Source organism: Chlorocebus sabaeus, chromosome 27 (assembly GCF_047675955.1).
Source record: "Chlorocebus sabaeus isolate Y175 chromosome 27, mChlSab1.0.hap1, whole genome shotgun sequence".
Classification (NCBI taxonomy): domain Eukaryota; kingdom Metazoa; phylum Chordata; class Mammalia; order Primates; family Cercopithecidae; genus Chlorocebus; species Chlorocebus sabaeus.
In genome coordinates, this window is record NC_132930.1 from 12169286 (window position 1) to 12184562 (window position 15277).

At 41.7% G+C, this 15277-nt stretch overlaps 1 long non-coding RNA gene across 1 annotated transcript in view; it reads left to right on the forward strand.

Moving 5' to 3' along the window:
• LOC119627713 (uncharacterized) overlaps window positions 1-8274 on the forward strand; it is a 36398-nt gene extending 28124 nt beyond the window's left edge. The window contains exon 3 of the long non-coding RNA XR_005243942.2: window positions 3665-8274. This is a non-coding gene — a long non-coding RNA (uncharacterized lncRNA). The remainder of the gene's footprint in view (window positions 1-3664) is intronic.
• The last annotated feature ends 7003 nt before the right edge of the window (window positions 8275-15277 follow it).

The following is a 15277-nucleotide window of genomic DNA, read 5'->3' on the forward strand; positions in this document are numbered from 1 at the left end:
GAACTTACAGTGAGTCCCTCTGTGGAGGGTGGAGTGGGGGAAGGGGTTCTGCTGGGGACAGACAAAGGTAGGGAAGCATTCACTGGCTTTGAAGAATTTCCTCCCTTTTTATGCCTGGGGTGTAACCAGAGACCAGTGTCAACAAGGAATCTGGCTTGGAACGCTTTTGTCTGCAGCCCTCTTTGGAGCGTGACTTGCTCTTTCCGAGGTCAATGCATTGTAAATTGTGTAATATCAGGGTCTGCCTATGCAGGGTCAGGAGACTTTTGAGGGAGTTGGTGGGAGAGGCATGGGTGATGTCGCTCAGACACCTAGGAAACTCTTGACCTGGTCTATCTCTATGACCAGGTCAGCCACATGAAATCCTTAACGTTCACAAGACAGCAGAAAATATATGTGGTTTTGGGTGTTAACATCTGAATTTGCCGTAGCAAACGGATCTCTGGCAAGTCTCTGAAGTAAAGTAATATCCTAAGTTGAGAGGGGGCAAAAGCAAAACAGTTACTTGGTGTGCTCGATCACACTTTTCTGGTTGTAACTGTGTGTTGTGGCCTATGAAAGACCACACTCTGTGCTCTGGGGAAGGGTAGCAGGCTGGGAGGTCCTAAAGGTTGGGGCTAGGTCTTGATCATTTTCGATCTGCATTTTCTCTCCCCTACACCTTCGGCTTAGCAAAGGATTTGACATTCATGCATGCACTCAGCAAAAATCGATTGAGCATTTATCTTCTTCCAGTCATTGTGTTAAGTCCTGGGGCCATAGACACGTACAGAACTAATCAGCTCTTGCTGTCTCCAGAACTTACTCTACCGGGCTAGGGGGGAGGCAAACAATGAAATTAACATATAATATGTCAGATGGCAAGACATGCTACCAGAAAAATAAAATAAAAATGAGGAGGATACAAGAGATAGGCAGGGATGGTATCTATGGGGTCGGGCAATTGGAGCCGAAGTGAGGGAGCAAGCCTGCTGCCGGCTGAAGGAAGCTGTCCAAAGCAGAGGGGGTGTTCTGGAAAGGGTGGAGGGAAAGTGGCAGGAGGTGAGGTCAGAGGGGAATCAGAGGCAGAGACTGTGTAGACCTTGTGGGCCTCATGGGTCACTCTGAGGACTTGAATTTTTCTCTTTATGAGATGGGAAGCCTGTGGAGGGTTTTCAGAAGCAAGACAGGATTATTCTGGCTGCTGTTTTAAACAAATTGAAGAGGGCAAGGGTGGAAGCTTGGAAACAGGATACAATAATCTAAGCAAGAGATGATGGTGCCTTAGACTAAGGGTTTACCAGATTCTAAATATTTTGAAGGAAGAGCTGGCAAGATTTTCTGATGGATGGAGTTGGAAGGAAAGAAGTAAAGATGAGTCAACATCTTCAGTCTGAGCAGCCGGAAGGATGAAGCTGACCTTTACTAAGACAGGGAAAGCTGGTAGAGGAACAGGTTGGGAGGGAGGGGATTCAAAATTTGGTTTTGGAATTGTTAAGGCTGAGATGCCTCACAGAGTGGAGATTTCTAATGGGCTGCTCGATACAGGAATCTAGAGTTCAGGAGGGAAGATGGGGCCATAGATGTAAACTTGGAAGTGGGCAGTCCATGAAAAATTAAAGCTATGGGTGGGACAAGGTCACCTCAGAAGAGAGTATAGGTAGAAAGAAAAAGCAAAAAAGAAATCAGTGACTGGCCTTGGGTCCTCTAACATTTAGTGGTTTGTGGTATGAGAGGAAACCAGCCAAGGGGATGAGGATAACCAGTGAGACAGGAAGAGGACAGGGAGAGAATGATGTCTTGGGGAACATGGGAAGAAGGTGTTTCAATGAGGGAGTGTCCAATTAGGTCAGATGCTGCTGACAGATCAAGTAGGAAGAAGACTTAAAGTCGGTCACTGCATTTACAACATGGAAGTCATTGGTGAGTTTGTAACAGTGGTATTGGTGGAATTGTGAGGATGAAAGATGAAGTAGTTTCAAAACAGAATAGAAAAAAAATAGGTGGAGATAATGAATTTGGAAATTCTTTTAAGGAATTTTATATAAAGGGAAGAAATAAATGGAGGCATTTGCTGGAGAGAGAAATGCCCAGTCTCTAAAATGGCTCAATAGCAATGCCAGGAGCTGGTTTTCACACAGTGGGTTGTTCTATTTTGAAGCAGGTAGCTAAGAAGAACCGTAGGAGCCTCGCCTATGACTCTACGATGGGGCTTGCCAAACACTCTACACGGCATCTCTATCTATCACAGATCCCTTTAGCACCCTTGGATCGGCAGATCATATGAGCTGAGGGCACCTTGTGTGGCAGCTTGGATCTGCTCCAGAGCTCTTTGTTCTGAGCCCCACACAAAACTGACAGCCTCTTAAGTCACTCAACACATTGGTAGAAGAAGTGTTCCCCAGTACAGCTTATAGTTCTCCAAAATCCAAAGAGGCTCACTAAGCACTGTATCTCTTTCTCAGCCCTAATAAATACAGACTGTAATAACTTGGTTTTTTATTTTTATTTTTTATGTTTTTGATACAGAGTCTTACTCTGTCGCCCAGGCTTGGAGTGCAGTGGCACGATCTCAGTTCACTGCAACCTCCACCTCCTGGGTTCAAGCGATTCTCCTGCTTCATGCTTCTGAATAGCTGAGACTACAGGCACGCGCCACCATGTCCAGCTAATTTTTTTTCTTTTTGTATATTTAGTGGACATGGGGTTTCACTATGCTGGCCAGGCTGGTCTCGAACTCCTGACCTCGTGATCCACCTGCCTCGGCCTCCCAAAGTGCTGGGATTACAGGCGTGAGCCACTGAGCCTGGCTAATAACTTGTTCTTTATCTTACAGGGCATATCTCACCATGCCTTAGACCATTGAACTCCTAAACACTTCACTAGTGTGGGAGACATTGCAGGATCCTTGCACAAGAGGGTGCAGCCTGTGGGGTCTGAGAACTGGCTCAGATCTAGAAACTGTGGGTCCATCAACCTTGACGGCTCTTGAGTTTTTAAATTGTTATACAAGTCATGCAGTACCCTCATTGACTGCTCGTCTATCTCACTCGTAGGAACACCATGGTGTATTAGCCATCATCAAAAACTCTGTGGACTGAAGCACTCTGGCCTTGCTGGCTGTTATGGTTTATATTCATCTTGACTCTGATGGTTAAGAGCAGACACCTGGTCTTTGTTATTTTGAAATCCTAGCATCTCCATTGACACTAGGGAGCCCAGTGAAATGGCAGAATCGCCTATTCTTACCCTGGCGTACAGTGGATAATCATTACTAAGCTTCCCAAAGATGCTGTCACCCCCACACCAATAGATGTTCTTGCCCCGTACTGATATATTTGAAGGGAATGTCCCTGAACCCTCTCAGGAAGTCTAGGTGTCACATAATAAGTTCGTTCCAACAGTCCTGTCTCCCTGAGCATTCTGACCGCTTCCTCAATTTTCTGCCACAGCACTGCAGCCTCTTCCTGTAACTTACTGTAAGGCATCCTTATGTCCAAGCCTCAAGGAACCATTCAGAAACAAATCAATACTACCTCCAAGACAGTTCCTGAGTCAGTAATTCCCTCCCTGTCCTGTTTATCATCCTTCCAAACAGTCCCCGCCGTGCCCCCCTAGTTCATGCTGATACCAAGCCAAACTCTGCAGCTCTTTCTGAACATAAGGTGTTTTCTTCTGCATCCAGGTCTGTATTTCTCTACCTGGACTACCCTGAGAGCTAACCCCAGTTATTGGTCTGGAAGCAACGAATGAAGGCCGGGACAGAGCTGGAGGAGGGCCACATCATTTCGTCACAGTCACTGTCAAGAATCTAGTTGCAGGCTGGGTGCTGTGGCTCACGCCTGTAATCTCTGCACTTTGGGAGCCGAGGTGGGTGGATCACTGGAGCCCAGGAGCTCAAGACCAGCCTGGGCAACATGGCGAAAGCCCGTTTCTACAAAAAAATGCAAAAATTCGCAGAGTGTGTTGGTGCGTGCCTGTGGTCTCAGCTACTTGGGAGGCTGAGATAGGAGGATTGCTTGGACCTGGGAGGTCAAGGCTGCAGTGAAATGTGATCATGCCACTTCACTCCAGCCTGGGTGACACAGCAAGACCCTGTCTGAGAAAAAAAAAATCTAGTTTCACCCAGATCTGAAGAAGAAAACAGAAGCAACATTCAAATTGACATCAGTCAACTGATAGAATATTTTAGATGAAGTAAGAGAAGCCAAGGCACGTACCCTCAGGCTCTGGGCTTCTCCCTGCAAGGTTGGGAAGAAATTTGGGGGAGGCAAAGTGGGAGCAAGTCAGATGGAAGAGACATTATGGGTCGGGTGGGTGAGAACTGTGGGAGGGAGGTTCAGGGTGCTCCATTTGGCAGGTTTTTCATGGTGGCTGTGCAGTCCAGGGCTCTGATTTCTGTAAGCTGAATGATGTCATTCATTCTTTTATTCATTTATTTATTAAGTCAACATTTATTGAGAGTCTCTTATGCTACTCACTGTGTTAGGTGGTAGGGCTCAAAGATGAATAAAATGCTGTTTCCTTGTTTTTCAGAAATTCATAGTGTAGTGGGAGGTGGACAGAAATGCCATTGACTATTGATTGCCTGACACTGACAGGTGCTGAAATAGAGGATTATACATGATGCCATGGGAGGCCAAATGAAGTGAAAAACCCACTCTTACTGGTGTGTGTGCACACACAGGAGGAGTTATGTAATGCCTCATCTGGTTTCCTGTCCTGGCACGTTTCCATTGCTCATTTCTAGAGCCACTTGACCACAATGGCTGGTCAGGGATAATGTAAAGAATCTTCATTTAGCAACTCAGAGGACTGCCCAGTCAACCTTCCCTTCTGTCCTCAGCACGTAGACCTAGTTTCTTACTCTGCTTTTGTGACCCATCTCCTCTTGTACCCTAGACATCTTTTCTATTTTTATACCTGTTGTACCCTCAAAGATCCCTTGAATCTCTCTTGCCTAAACCTCTTTTTTCTTTGAGATGGAGTCTTGCTCTGTCACCCAGGCTGGATTGCTCTGTCGCCCAGGCTGGAGTACAGTGGCGCGATCTCAGCTCACTGCAAGCTCCGTCTCCTGGGTTCACGCCATTCTCCTGCCTCAGCCTCCCGAGTAGCTGGGACTACAGGCGCCTGTCACCACGCCCGGCTAATTTTTTGTATTTTTTTTAGTAGAGACGGGGTTTCACCGTGTTAGCCAGGATGGTCTCAATCTCCTGACCTCGTGATCCACCCACCTTGGCCTCCCAAAGTACTGAGATTACAGGCGTGAGCCACTGCGCCCGGCCACCTAAACCTCTTTCAGGCAAATCCTACCTCCTTTTCTCTATACATGCTTTGGGAGAAGGGGAAAGTGTCTTAATATATGCACTAATAAGGCCCCTTGATGATCTAATTTCAGCCTTACATTGTTTCGTTTTATAAATGAGCCCCAGCGAAGTTAAGTAATTTGTCCAAATTTACACAACTAGAAAAGAAAAAAGCAGGACGTTGAATGTAGAGCCAATATTCAGAGTACCTGATTTTAGACTCAGTATTCAAAGCACCGACTGCTATGGTCTGAATGTGTTCCCTCCAAATTCATGTGTTGAAATCCTAACCCCCAAGTTGATGGTATTGGGAGGTGGGACCTTTTCTGATGTGATTGGTCATGAGTGTGCAGCCCCCGTGATTGGGATTAGTGCCCTGTCAAATAGGAGAGACTGCAGAGAGCCAGCTAGCTCCTTTTCACCATGTGAGGGCACAGTGAGACAGCCCTGTCCATGGGGAAGTGGCCCTCATCAGACACTCTGCTGGCACCTTGACCTTGGACTTCTCAGCCTCTAGAGCTGTCAGAAATAAATACATTTCTGTGGCTTATAAGTGACGGAGTCTAAGATATTTTGTTAATAGCAACCTGAATGGACTAAGACATTTACCAAAACCTTAAAGGCTCCCAGACGATCACTTCTAAAACACTGTCACAATGTTTTTCTATTCAAAGTCTCCAGGGAGAAAAGAGAAACACCTACAAATACTGCCTTGTAGTATTATAATCCCTTCACTTTTTCTACCAAAGGTCCTGTTCCCCCTGTGTACCTAGAGGCTCACAAGGCACTTACATCTCTGCCTTGTGAGCCTAGAGGTGCATGGGGGACAGGACCTTTGATAGAAAAAGTGCGTGTGTGTGTACACACAGTCATATATGTATACACACCCACACACATATATTTCTGCTTAGTAGATAGCACCAAACGATTTTCCAAAGTGATTGCACCAGTTTACATTTCCACCAGCAGCATGGGCTGGTGATTATCCTCTTCAACATTTGGTCTTGTCAGTCTTTTGAATTTTAGCCATTCTGGTGAGTTTGTAATAAAATATCATTGAGGCATTAATTATATTTACCTGATTATTAATGAGAATGAGCACCTACTTAAATAAGTATAATATAATAAGTATAATATTTTCCATAGGTTTTTTTGAAGACACTGTCTTTCAGATTAGAGATGTTCAAGGCCATACAGTTTCTTTTTGCACAGCTTTAGCTACATCAAATGAATTTAGATTTGTCATATTTTCATGATTATTCTGTTCAAAATAGTTTTCTAACTTCCCATTGTGATTTCCTCTCTGAATCTATAATTTTAGTTAGAAGTATGTTTTGAAATTTCCAAACATATGGCTATTTTGTGAATATGGTTTTGTTATTGATTTCTGGCTCAATTCCCCTGAGGTCAGGTAACACACTCTATGATTTCAGTTCTTGAAATTTGTTGAGACTTGCTTACTGGCCCAGCATTTTGTAATTTTGGTGTATGAACTAAGTGTGTATTCTGCAGATATTGGGTGCAGTATTCTATGAAGACCAGTTAAGTCAAGTTTACAAATGTATACTCCTGTAAATGTAAACTGATTTTTATCTTATTTTTCTATTAGATCTCAGAAAGAGCAATAAAATTGGAATCTATGCTATTAGCTACATGTAAATTTAGAATTGTTGTATCTTCTTGACAAATCTAATTTTCATCATCATGAGGCCACTTTCTTTGTCTTTAGGAATGCTTTTAACCTTAGTGTCTAGTTTGACATTATTGTTAAATCTTTGAGAATTCTGTTATTTTAGTCTTGTGTTTTGTAAGTAGCATATTAAATTTAGTGTTATTCAGGATAACAAACTTTGTCTTTTAATCCCCAAATTTAAGTATTTATATGTTATCTAATTTCTGATATTTTGGGGTTTAAATCTACCATTTTGCTCAGCTTTTCAATTTGCACTGCTTGTTCTATGTTATTTTTTTCATTTCTTGCTTTCATTTGCATTGATTTAAAATTTTTAAAAGTTATTCGAATCCTATAAATTCTTGTGGTGATTACAGCAAATATTGCAATATGTATATCTGACATAAAAATAAAATATCATTTGGTTCTTTTTTCTCTTCCGGGGAATGTATGTACTGTAAAACACTATCACTCTATTTATGTCTCTCCTGACTTAAAGCTTTTTCAGTGTATTATGATTTTCTATATAATTCTCCACAAGATTTACTTTTGGTTTTGTGTAGTCAATATTCATTTATAGTTATCATGGCTTTCTGCATTTCTGACTTTCTACCTGAAACCTTTTCCTTTTGCCTGAAGGCAAATTTATATATATGTAAATGTATAAATTCAAGTCTCTTGGGGATGAACTCTCCCAGTTTTGGTTTGTCTGAACATGTCTCTTTTTACTTTCATTCTTGACATACATTTATATCTTGGGAGCAGAATTCAGGGTTGGCAGTAATTTATTTTCAGCACTTTGGAGCTATTGTACCATTGTCTTTTGGCTCAGAATGTTGCTGTTGAGGAATAAACTGTAAGTCTGATTATTGTTCCATTGATGGCAATCTTTTTCTCTGGTTGTGTTGAAGGTATTTCCTTTGTTCATATTTTTGTTTTTAGCAGTTTTACTATAAAGTGCACCTAGGTTTTCCCTTATTTAACTAGTTTTCAATTTCCTAAATTCGTCAATTGATGTATTTAATTGGTTTTAGAAATGGTTCAGCTAATTACTCATAAATGATATTTCTGTTCCATTATCTTTCTCCGTTTAGTACTTGAGCTAAATATATATCAAAACTTTTCATGGAGCTTTTATATCAGTGTCATGATTTGGAAAAAGAGAAGTACAAAATTGAGATTAAATATTCTGAAGCCAACTGGCAGAGTAATTTTATGTCTTTTGAATCCAATAAAAATTTGAGCATATATTCAGTGTCTTTTTATTATTTTATTGTTCTAATAATTCATTTCAATTACATTTTACAAAGGTATCATTTTATGACATTTTGGTTTTTTTTTAAGTTTGGGAAGTGTTTTACTAGGTTCTTTAAACTTCTTATAATTTTTTTTCTTTTTTTTTCTTAATTTTGTCTTTTAGCTTTGTAGTCTGGATATTTTCTTCCATACTACAAATTCTCTCTTCATCTATTTGTAATTAAATGTGAAATCTGTTGTGTTTTAATTGTTATTATTTTTTAAATTCTAGCATTTTCACTGGCTCTTTTAAAAAAATAATTTTCAGTTCTCTGCCAAAAGTCTCAAGGTTGACTTTTGTCTCTCTGAGCAGATTAAATATAGTATTATTTAAAGTCAATACACTTTTTTTTAAGTTGAAAAATTCTAATTTCTGAGCCTTTTTGATCTATGTCTGTGTTTTCTTGGTGTTCATTTGTGTGGTCTTGTCTTGTTTTCTGTTTTTTTCTTTCTTTCTTTTATTGTATTCAGATATTTGTACTTGAAACATTATTTGTAGTCATAATTAGAATTCTATAATGATGCTGTCATTCTCCAAAGTGAATTCATATTTACTTCTGCTAGGTACTTGGGGCCTTAGCATTATGAGATCATGTTAATTCAATTCCAGGTACTGTGAAACTGAGTTTCTAGAACCTTCTTTTGGTTTATCATTGTTTTTAGGGTACTGTCCTTCAGTGGCCCATCCATATGCAAAGAGATTCACCAGAGCTATCCTGGCTTGGTGATGCTGGGCCCCAAAATTGGCCTTAGCTCTGTGAGACACTTTTTAACCACCTTCCTGCTCAGCCACTTGGCCCCTCAGTCCTGCTTTTAGAAATTGGCATATACTGCTGGGCTCTGTGGCTCACGCCTGTAATCCCAGCACTTTGGAAGGCTGAGGCGGGTGGATCACTTGGGGTCAGGAGTTTGAGACTAGCCTGCCCAATATGGTGAAACCGTCTCTACTAAAAATACAAAAAATTAGCTGGGTATGGTAGTGCATGCCTATAATCCCAGTTGCTCGGGAGGCTGAGGCAGGAGGGTCGCTTGAACCCAGTAGGCAGAGATTACAGTGAGCTGAGATCATGCCACTGCACTCCAGCCTGGGCAACAGAGTGAGACCCTGTCTCAAAAAAAAAAAAAAAAAAAAGAGAAAAGAAAAGAAAAAAGAAATGGGCATATACCGTATTGGCATATACTGTAGAAAAAACTGCCCTACATGCTGGACTCAACTCCCTTCATCTGTATCCTTTACCAGATACTAACCCAGTAATTCTGCACCATCTTGGTAGCTATCTAGCACACCGGAGTAGATTTTTGAAATATATTTTGTTTTGCTGATTGTCCTCAGTAGGAGGGATGGTATGAATTACCTAGTTCTCCATTCCCAGAACAAGAAGTCTTATATAATCTAGATTTAACCAAACATCTCCATTAATGAATAAGTGATTCTAAAAATATTTTTAAAAAGAGGCTGAGTCTAGAGATTTCCCTAATAATACAAATTTAGCTGAACAACAAGAAATGGCGGGGCTGACATTTTTCTAGCTCCTCATGTAAGTGCTTCTTTAGCTACGTTACCAGAGAAAGCCATAAACAGAATAATTTGGCCAAAAAATTGTGAAATTATTCAGATAAACGTGATCTTTTAACAATAAATGAGGAAGTAATCACGTTTAATGCTATGAGTAGAGCATTTTGAAAATGGATATTTGGAAAATCTCCAATAGTTACGTAATTTTTATTGCCAAAACTGCAATGAATATGTCTCTTTAAAAACTCTCATGTCTACATACTTGGAAACGGAATTTTTAACCTTTTTAAAATGATAAATAAACAGTTCTAGGGGACTTTGAATCAATTTTTTAAAGTTTGTATTAACAAGTAGTTGACATTAGGGAAGGTAAAAATTTACTATCCAATTTTTATTGGAAACTAATTGATGGATAGGGTTGAAAAACAAGTATCATACTTCAGTGAAATGAGTGATAAAGCTCTTCTCTTGTTTTAATCAAAGTATTTTGGAAGTATCTTTTCCATGTCTGATAACTATTAAAACCAAGCACCAGGCTGGGTGCGGTGGCTCACGCCTATAATCCCAGCACGTTGGGAGGCCGAGGCGGGTGAATCAAGAGGTCAAGAGACAGAGACCATCCTGGCCAACATGGTGAAACCCTGTTTCTACTAAAAACACAAAAATTAGCTGGGCGTTGTGGCGCACGCCTGTAGTCCCGGTTACTCAGGAGGCTGAGGCAGGAGAATCGTCTGAACTTGGGAGGCAGAAGTTGCAGTGAGCCAAGATCAAGCCACTGCACTCTGGCCTGGTAGCAGAGTGAGACTCTGTCTCAAAAAAACAAAAAAACAAAAAACCAAGCACCAAAAGAAATTAACGTAGAATCAGACCTTTTATTCACAGAGGCTTAGTGAAGCATATTCAATCACATAGCTCTCATCAAAATATTATTAATGAAAATTTCAAAGGTAGGCACAAAATAGTTTTTGCATCATTAATAATGTTATAAAAATGTAAAATATTTTATATTTCAACTTTCATCTTTTTATTTTTCTATATATTATATATAATGTGTTTTCTGTATATGAAGTATACAATGCCTATATTATACTTATATATGCATATATACACATATATAAAATTTAAAACTGAATAAATATATGTGTTTTAGGAATGCTTACTCAAAAGTTTTTATTGATTAGTCCCCAAAATTTGGTGACCATTATTTAGGGTTGCCTCTGGAAAGCTGCCTTCTAAGTTTTACCAATTTGGATAAATAGGTCTCTACCCCCTACCCTCACCCCATTTTCCTCCCACAGAACTCTGTTTATATTGTTCATAGTACTTATCACAAATTATAATTATATATGTATTTGTTTGTTTACTTATTTTTTAGATTATGAGCTCCAGGATGGTAAGGGTTGTGTTTGTTTCATTTACCAACAATACCCATAGTCTAGGACAGCATCTGGAGATGACTGATCCTTTGATATTTACTGAAGGAATAAATAAACACATTATATGTTTCGAAGTGAGACAGACATGGTGTGGTAGCCTTCCTCCAGGATGGCACCCCAGGGCTCCACCTCCTGATATTCTTCTGTTTGTGTCGTTCCCTCCCACACTAGACTAGGATTGGTCTTCATAACCAAAAGAGTGCAGCAGAAATGATGGCATGTTACATATAAGATGGGCTTACGGTAGGCGCTGTTGCTTCCAATTTGGTTGCTATCTCTCTTTCTTCCGTCACTTGCTCTGGAGGAGGCCAGTTGCCATGTCATGAACTGCTCTATGAAGAAGCCTATTTGTCAAGGATCTGAAGCCTCCTGCCAACAGCTGCATAAACGAGTTTGGAAGATCCAGTTCTAGCCCTTCAGATGGCTGCAGCTTGACATCAACCTCATGAGAGACCCTGAGACCGAACCATAAAGTGAAGCCCCTCCTGGATCCCTGATGCTAGGCAACCATGTAATAAATGTTTGCTGTTTTAACTACTTAGTTTGGAGTCATTTGTTACTTGGCAATAGATACATAATACACTTGGGTTTGAATACCAGCATTGTCCCCTTAATAGGTGTGTATTTGAACATACGACTTCATCTCTTGGGGCTTGTTTTGTTTTCTCAAAATGGTAATAATGTTTACTTACAGTGCTCTTGAAACGGCATCCTGATATTTAGTAACTTCTTAATACATAGCTACCTTAATTTTTATTTTTTTTTATTATTAAGAAAAGTGAATGCTTAAGAACAGAGAGAGCTATAGAGCAGCTATAAAAAGGAAGCCTCTAAACTCTAAAAGAATAGCTACCTTGGGCCATTATGTTTAGGGGCAACTAGGTTTGTCAGCTTCCCTCGATACTAAGAGCCTCATTGTATCACGGGCCGCGTGGGGGGTCATAAGTCAGCGAAGGCCAGTCAGAATCTATGTACTGTACTGTTTATTTCCATTCTTTTACAGAGAAACCACACTAAAACGTATAATACACGTATCTCTGTCTTCCTTAACAGTGTATTTGTGTTAAAGGATGTTTCCACAGTCTAGGAAATCCTTCTTCTCTGGAACAGTGGCTCTCAAACTTCACCATGAATCAGAATCACATGGAGGGCCTATGACAGGCACATTGCCGGGCTCCCAGCTCCTGAGTGTTTGATTCAGCAGGTCTATTTCGGAACCTGAGAGTTTGTGTTTTTAACCAATTCCCAAGTGGTGCTGATGTTGCTGGTCTGAAGACTACATTTTGAGGACCACTGCTCTGGAACATCATAGTCTCTGACAAATGAAACCTCATAGTGCTAAAGAGTTAAAAGTAGTAGGCCAGGTGTGTTTCATGCCTGTAATCCCAGCACTTTGGGAGACCAAGACGGTTGGATCACCTGAGGTCAGGAGTTCGACACAAGCCATGGCCAACATGGTGAAACCCCGTCTCTACTAAAAATACAAAAAATTAGCCAGGCGTGGTGGCATGTGCCTGTAATCCCAGCTACTTGGGAGGCTGAGGCAGGAGAATCACTTGAACCCAGGAGGCTGAGGTTGCAGTGAGCCGAGATCATGCCATTGCACTCCAGCCTGGGCAACAGAGTGAGACTCTCTTAAAAAAAAAAAAAAAAAAAAGGCTAGCAATGTTTGGAGACAATGTGGAGTAAAATCAGTTCAAATTCCTTACTGTAATATCCGAGGCCTGCACACTGTAGCCCTACTTTGTCTCACACTGCACTTCTTATGTTCACTTTGGCCTTTGTTCTGCTCCTTAAAGACACCAGGCTTATCTTGGATTGTGTGCACTCGCTGCTCCTTCTGCCTTAGCCTCTTCTGTCTTAGATTACAGCTCTCTTTATGTCATCATCGAAGGCCCAATGAGGTGTTCTCTACCTGAAGAAGCCATTCTCGATGACACTTCCTGCTCTCCTAGTTTATTCTGTTCCCATCACCTATTGTGATCTGAAATTGCCTTTTTATTTGCCTGTTGGAAAATTCCAATATAACAGACACCTCATCTCTTAGGTTCTTTGCTGTCTCCAGCACCTGGATCGGGGCCTAGTATGTGGAATGTGCTCAACTAGATATCTGTTGGTTGCAAACGTGGGTGTCTGGCATGGGACTCTTACTTTATAACCTAGTTTTGAGGGGAAATGAAGAGCACTGAAAAAGGAACATGGGAGCCTGGGGAATATGGATGCACCCCACATGCCCTCCCCTGTGTCACCGCTGCCAGGATTCTGCCAGCTTGCAGCATGAAGGAAAGGGGTTTGCACCTTTCCTCTCCCTGCAGAGTCTTCTACGCCCTTGGTTGCCTCATGAGAAGACAACATGGGGACTTGGGCAATATGTTTCACTCTCAGGATTCCAGAGAGTTGCTAAATGGGTCACTTTTTCATGCATCTGGAACACTTCTAACTTGTGTTAAGTGATTCTCTTCAGGCTGGCTTGACTCTGTCAAGTTGTCCCCAGTGACAGCAAGGGAAGGACAGCTGCTTCCCCATGCCTGTTGGTGTCAGGTGGGCTCTGTCTGCAGTTGTTTGCCCCTGGTGCTTCTAGCTGTTTGAGATCCTAGGTTAGGAACGAACCCAGTCCATCTCATTGCCAAGGACTTGTGGACACTAAGATGAAAAAAGAAGCAAACCTACATACTCAGATAGTTTAAAGTTGTATTTGTTTTTCTCCCAATGGTTTGCTCATTAAAAATTAAGTGCCTATGCCAATGCTGGCTTAGGCAAGGCCTGGACATTCTCTCTGCAGGCAATTGCTGGTGGTCTGAGTTGACTCACCCTCATACCCTCACCTCCCATGGCTCTGCCCTCGGCGCCTGGTCTTGGGAGGTTTGCATTCTTGCAGCAATCTCGGGCTGCTGCCATGAGCCATAGGCAAAAACAACAGGACTTTCTTTAGGGAATTCAGGAGTGAGTCTCACGGTCTAGCCACTGGCTTTTACTGCATGAGGCTGGGGGAGGGTTTTTCCCAAATAAGGAGACTTGAAAGTCCTCTTCGTTGGGGATGCTTTTGACCTGCGCAGGGCTAGAGTTGGAAATGTTTATACAAATGCACTTCACATTTTATCTGTTCTTTGGATAGGCCTGTAGAACATTCCAACTACACTCATTTCTTTTGCTTCTGTCCTTTATCCATGTTAAAGCCAGTTAGAGACACTGGTACTTAATTAGTGATTTTGGCATTGCTCACACACCTTGTGCCAGGAATGAACTGAAGATGGATTTGACAAGAAGCAGAGGTTGTGGGCGGGGAGGCTTTGGCAGCTCCCAGAGGAGCTTCCTCGGGGGTTTTGTTAGAATGTCTCATCCTCCTTTAGAGCTTTCCTGTGTTTGTGTGGGAGTTCAGTTCAACAACTTGTTAAGCACCTATTCCATACCAGGCACTAGTCCCAGTTAGGTGCTGGGGATACCAAGACTAATACGTTCTGTCCTTGCCTTCAAGGAGCTCAGAATCTTAATGGGAGATGAACCTGTGGTGGTGGCTTCAAGATTGCCACACATTCTCCCTACTCCTTCCCTTGAATTTGGACTGACCCTCTTTCTCACTAGCTTTGACCAACAGAATGTGGTGAAGAAATGTGCAACTTGTGAGGTTGGGCCTTAAGAAATCTACAGCTTCTGCTTCTGTCACTCCTAAAATGCTGCTTGTAAGGAGCATTTGTCACCCTGTAAGGAGCCTGACTTGTAAGGAGGCCACCATGCTGTGAGGAAGCCCAAGTTTGCCACATGGAGTGAGAGTGTGAGAAGAACACTGAGGCACTGGGCATGTGAGTGAACCCTTCATGGACCTAGACTCTAACTGAATGCAGCTGAGTGAGTGAACCTCAGCCAGTGCCTTGTGGGGCAGAAGAACTGACCAGCCAAGCCTTGCCTAAATTCTTGATCCATAGATTGTGAACAAATAAAATGGTTGTCGTCTGAACCCAGTAGGTATCGGAGTAGGTTGTGACACAGCTAATAGATCATTCAAACACACACACACACATATTCTTAGATAATGATAGAGATATGCATAGGATGTTACAGGAGCACAGACGAG